Raw genomic sequence first — 6,778 nt, forward strand, 5'->3', positions numbered from 1 at the left:
TTCCGCTCAATATTTTTTATTATTTCCAAAAATAACTTTTGTGGAGTTTCAGGACTTTTGGAGTTGTGCAGAATAGGTCTCTAATATTTGCTCCTTTTCCAGCCCAGAATTCCAGCTGCCGGCATTCTCCCTCCTTATGTAAACCTTGTAAAATAAGAGAGAATAGGCATAAGTATTGTGACATAACGTGTAACAACAGCCCATATTGCAATAAATATCAATATAAAAGCATGATGCAAAATGGACGTATCAACTACACATCAACTCGCGGGTACCAGGGTTATCGACAACTGGCAGGAGCCATATGGTTGTCGCTTTATTGTATGAAATGCAATCGCCATGTAATTACTTTACTTTATCACTAAGCGGTATCGATAGTCGTAGAAGCAATAGTTGGCGAGACGACAACGATGCTACGATGGAGATCAAGGTGTCGCGCCGGTGACGATGGTGATCATGACGGTGCTCTGGAGATGGAGATCAAAGGCACAAGATGATGATGGCCATATCATATCACTTATATTGATTGCATGTGATGTTTATCCTTTATGCATCATATTTTGCTTAGTTCGACGGTAGCATTACAAGATGATCTCTCACTAAATTTCAAGGTACAAGTGTTCTCCCTGAGTATGCACAGTTGCGAAAGTTCGTCGTGCCGAGACACCACGTGATGATCGGGTGTGATAAGCTCTACGTTCACATACAACGGGTGCAAGCCAGTTTTGCATACGCAGAATACTCGGGTTAAACTTAACGAGCCTAGCATATGCAGATATGGCCTCGGAACACTGAGGCCGAAAGGTCGAGCGTGAATCATATAGTAGGTATGATCAACATAGTGATGTTCACCATTGAAAACTACTTCATCTCACGTGATGATCGGACATGGTTTAGTATGGATCACGTGATCACTTATATGATTAGAGGGATGTCTATATAAGTGGGAGTTCTTTAGTAATATGATTAATTGAACTTTAATTTATCATGAACTTAGTACCTGATAGTATTTTGCATGTCTATGTTGTTGTAGATAGATGGCCCGTGCTGTTGTTCCGTTGAATTTTAATGCGTTCCTAGAGAAAGCTAAGTTGAAAGATGATGGTAGCAACTACACGGACTGGGTCCGTAACTTGAGGATTATCCTCATTGCTCCACAGAAGAATTACGTCCTGGAAGCACCGCTAGGTGCCAAACTCGCTGCAGGAGCAACGCCAGATGTTATGAACGTCTGGCAGAGCAAAGCTGATGACTACTCAATAGTTCAGTTTGTCATGCTTTACAACTTAGAACCGGGACTTCAATGATGTTTTGAACGTCATGGAGCATATGAGATGTTCCAGGAGTTGAAGTTAATATTTCAAGCAAATGCCCGGATTGAGAGATACGAAGTCTCCAATAAGTTCTACAGCTGCAAGATGGAGGAGAATAGTTCTGTCAGTGAGCATATACTCAAAATGTCTAGGTATAACAATCCCTTGATTCAACTGGGAGTTAATCTTCTTGTTGATAGTGTCATTGACATAATTCTTCAATCACTGCCACCAAGCTACAAGAGCTTCGTGATGAACTATAATATGCAAGGGATGGATAAGACAATTCCCGAGCTCTTCGCAATGCTAAAGGCTGCGGAGGTAGAAATCAAGAAGGAGCATCAAGTGTTGATGGTCAACAAGACCACCAGTTTCAAGAAAAATGGTAAAGGGAAGAAGGGGAACTTCAAGAAGAACGACAAGCAAGTTGCTTCTCAAGTGAAGAAGCCCAAGTCTGGACCTAAGCCTGAGACTGAGTGCTTCTACTGCAAAGGGACTGGTCACTGGAAGCGGAACTGCCCCAAGTATTTGGCGGATAAGAAGGATGGCAAGGTGAACAAAGGTATATGTGATATACATGTTATTGATTTGTACCTTACTAATGCTCGCAGTAGCACCTGGCTATTTGATACTGGTTCTGTTGCTAATATTTGCAACTCGAAACAGGGACTACGGATTAAGCGAAGATTGGCTAAGGACGAGGTGACGATGTGCGTGGGAAATGGTTCCAAGGTCGATGTGATCGCGGTCGGCACGTTACCTCTACATTTACCTTCGGGATTAGTTTTAGACCTGAATAATTGTTATTTGGTGCGAGCGTTAAGCATGAACATTATATCTGGATCTTGTTTGATGCGAGATGGTTATTCATTTAAATCAGAGAATAATGGTTGTTATATTTATATGAGTAATATCTTTTATGGTCATGCACCCTTGAAGAGTGGTCTATTTTTATTGAATCTCGATAGTAGTGATACACATATTCATAATATTGAAGCCAAAAGATGCAGAGTTGATAATGATATTGCAACTTATTTGTGGCACTGCCGTTTGGGTCATATTGGTGTAAAGCGCATGAAGAAGCTCCATTCTGATGGACTTTTGGAATCACTTGATTATGAATCACTTGGTACTTGCGAACCATGCCTCATGGGCAAGATGACTAAAACTCCGTTCTCCGGAACAATGGAGCGAGCAACAGATTTGTTGGAAATCATACATACTGATGTATGTGGTCAGATGAATGTTGAGGCTTGCGGCGGGTATCGTTATTTTCTCACCTTCACAGATGATTTAAGCAGATATGGGTATATCTACTTGATGAAGCATAAGTCTAAAACATTTGAAAAGTTCAAAGAATTTCAGAGTGAAGTGGAAAATCATTGTAACAAGAAAATAAAGTTTCTACGATCTGATCATGGAGGAGAATATTTGAGTTACGAGTTTGGTCTTCATTTGAAACAATGCGGAATAGTTTCGCAACTCACGCCACCCAGAACACCACAGCGTAATGGTGTGTCCGAACGTCGTAATCGTACTTTACTAGATATGGTGCGATCTATGATGTCTCTTACTGATTTACCGCTATCGTTTTGGGGTTATGCTTTAGAGACGGCTGCATTCACGTTAAATTAGGGCACCATATAAATCCGTTGAGACGACACCTTATGAACTGTGGTTTGGCAAGAAACCAAAGTTGTCGTTTCTTAAAGTTTGGGGTTGCGATGCTTATGTGAAAAAGCTTCAACCTGATAAGCTCGAACCCAAATCAGAGAAATGTGTCTTCATAGGATACCCAAAGGAGACTGTTGGGTACACCTTCTATCACAGATCGGAAGGCAAGACATTCTTTGCTAAGAATGGATCCTTTCTAGAGAAGGAGTTTCTCTCGAAAGAAGTGAGTGGGAGGAAAGTATAACTTGATGAGGTAACTGTACCTGCTCCCTTATTGGAAAGTAGTTCATCACAGAAATCTGTTCCTATGACTCCTACACCAATTAGTGAGGAAGCTAATGATGATGATCATGTAACTTCCGATCAAGTTACTACCGAACCTCGTAGGTCAACCAGAGTAAGATCCGCACTAGAGTGGTACGGTAATCCTGTTCTGGAGGTCATGTTACTTGACCATGACGAACCTACGAACTATGAGGAAGCGATGATGAGCCCAGATTCCACGAAATGGCTTGAGGCCATGAAATCTGAGATGGGATCCATGTATGAGAACAAAGTGTGGACTTTGGTTGACTTGCCCGATGATCGGCAAGCCATCGAGAATAAATGGATCTTCAAGAAGAAGACTGACGCTGACGGTAATGTTACTGTCTACAAAGCTCAACTTGTTGCGAAAGGTTTTCGACAAGTTCAAGGAGTTGACTACGATGAGACATTCTCACCTGTAGCGATGCTTAAGTCCGTCCGAATCATGTTAGCAATTGCTGCATTTTATGATTATGGAATTTGGCAAATGGATGTAAAGACTGCGTTCCTGAATGGATATCTAGAAGAAGAGTTGTATATGATGCAACCTGAAGGTTTTATCGATCCAAAGGATGCTAACAAGGTGTGCAAGCTCCAGCGATCCATTTATGGACTGGTGCAAGCATCTCGGAGTTGGAATAAACGTTTTGATAGTGTGATCAAAGCATATGGTTTTATACAGACTTTTTCAGAAGTCTGTATTTACAAGAAAGTGAGAGGGATCTCTGTAGCATTTCTAATATTATATGTGGATGACATATTGTTGATTGGAAATGATATAGAATTTCTGGATAGCATAAAAGGATACTTGAACAAGAGTTTTTCAATGAAAGACCTCGGTGAAGCTGCTTATATATTGGGCATCAAGATCTATAGAGATAGATCGAGACGCTTAATTGGACTTTCACAAAGCACATACCTTGATAAAGTTTTGAAGAAGTTCAAAATGGATCAAGCAAAGAAAGGGTTCTTGCCTGTGTTACAAGGTGTGAAGTTGAGTCAGACTCAATGCCCGACCACTGAAGAAGATAGAGAGAAAATGAAAGGTGATCCCTATGCTTCAGCCATAGGCTCTATCATGTATGCAATGTCGTGTACCAGACCTGATGTGTGCCATGCTATTAGTTTAGCAGGGATGTACCAAAGTAATCCAGGAGTGGATCACTGGACATCGGTCAAGAACATCCCAAAATACCTGAAAAGGACTAAGGATATGTTTCTCGTTTATGGAGGTGACAAAGAGCTCGTCGTAAATGGTTACGTTGATGCAAGCTTTGACACTGATCCGGATGACTCTAAGTCTCAAACCGGATACGTGTTTATATTGAACGGTGGAGCTGTCAGTTGGTGCAGTTCTAAGCAAAGCGTCGTGGCGGGATCTACGTGTGAAGCGGAGTACATAGCTGTTTCGGAAGCAGCAAGTGAAGGAGTCTGGATGAAGGAGTTCATATCCGATCTAGGTGTTATACCTAGTGCATCAGGTCCAATGAAAATCTTTTGTGACAATACTGGTGCAATTGCCTTGGCAAAGCAATCCATATTTCACGACAGAACCAAGCACATCAAGAGACGCTTCAATTCCATCCGCGATCAAGTCAAGGAGGGAGACATAGAGATTTGCAAGATACACACGGATCTGAATGTTGCAGACCCGTTGACTAAGCCTCTCTCACGAGCAAAACATGATCGGCACCAAGACTCCATGGGTGTTAGAATCATTACTGTATAATCTAGATTATTGACTCTAGTGCAAGTGGGAGACTGAAGGAAATATGCCCTAGAGGCAATAATAAAGTTGTTACTTATATTTCCTTATATCATGATAAATGTTTATTATTCATGCTAGAATTGTATTAACCGGAAACTTAGTACATGTGTGAATACATAGACAAACAGAGTGTCACTAGTATGCCTCTACTTGACTAGCTCGTTGAATCAAAGATGGTTAAGTTTCCTAGCCATAGACATGAGTTGTCATTTGATTAACAGGATCACATCATTAGAGAATGATGTGATTGACTTCACTCATTCCGTTAGCTTAGCACTTGATCGTTTAGTATATTGCTATTGCTTTCTTCATGACTTATACATGTTCCTATGACTATGAGATTATGCAACTCCCGAATACCGGAGGAACACTTTGTGTGCTACCAAACGTCACAACGTAACTGGGTGATTATAAAGGTGCTCTACAGGTGTCTCCGATGGTACTTGTTGAGTTGGCATAGATCAAGATTCGGATTTGTCATCGGAGAGGTATCTCTGGGCCCACTCGGTAATGCACATCACTATAAGCCTTGCAAGCAATGTGACTAATGAGTTAGTTGCGGGATGATGCATTACGGAACGAGTAAAGAGACTTGCCGGTAACGAGATTGAACTAGGTAATGAGATACCACGATCGAATCTCGGGCAAGTAACATACCGATGACAAAGGGAACAACGTATGTTGTTATGCGGTTTGACCGATAAAGATCTTCGTAGAATATGTAGGAGACAATATGAACATCCAGGTTCCGCTATTTGTTACTGACCAGAGATGTGTCTCGGTCATGTCCACATAGTTCTCGAACCCGTAGGGTCCGCACGCTTAACGTTCGGTGACGATCGGTATTACGAGTTTATGTGTTTTGATGTATCGAAGGTAGTTCGGAGTCCCGGATGTGATCACGGACATGACTAGGAGTCTCGAAATGGTCGAGACATAAAGGTTGATATATTGGATGACTATATTCGGACACCGGATGAGTTCCGGGGGTCACCGGATATTTATCGGAGTGCTGGGGGGTTATCGGAACCCACGGGGGAACTAATGGGCCAACACGGGCCTTGTGAGAGAGACAGGAGGGGTCCTAGGTGTAACACCCCGGATGTAACTTTCCATATTTGTAACTCCAACTCTTGCCATTTTCGGCTATGTGTTATGATATTCCCTTCGTGGTCGGGTTTTGTTTTTCGTTTTGCATTTTATTCATGTCATGCATCTCATATCATGTCATTATGTGCATTGCATTTGCATACGTGTTTGTCTCTTGCATCCGAGCTTTTTCCCTGTTGTCCGTTTTGCAATCCGGCACTCCCACCTTCTCCGGCGCACCCCTCTTGTCTCTTTTCGTGAGCGGGTGTTGAACGTTCTCGGAATGGACCGAGGCTTGTCAAGTGGCCTTGGTATACCACCGGTCAAGTTTCGTTCCATTTGGAGGTCGTTTGGTACTCCAACGGTTAACCGGGTAACCGCAAAGTCCGTTTGTGTGTTGCAGCAAAACCCCTCTCTAACCAGCCCAAAACCCAGCAAACTCACCTCCATGCTCTAGGTCGTTCGATCAAGATCGTGTGGGCGAAAACCGCACTCCGTTTGGAGTCTCCTAGCTCCCTCTACCTATAAATATGTGTCTCTCCCGAATCCTCCCGCAGTCCAAAACCCTAACCCTCTCCCTCCGCGCGCCGGACACGTCCGCCCGGCGCCGGACGCTTCAGCCGCCGCC

This window comes from Triticum aestivum, chromosome 6D (assembly GCF_018294505.1).
Source record: "Triticum aestivum cultivar Chinese Spring chromosome 6D, IWGSC CS RefSeq v2.1, whole genome shotgun sequence".
Lineage (NCBI taxonomy): Eukaryota > Viridiplantae > Streptophyta > Magnoliopsida > Poales > Poaceae > Triticum > Triticum aestivum.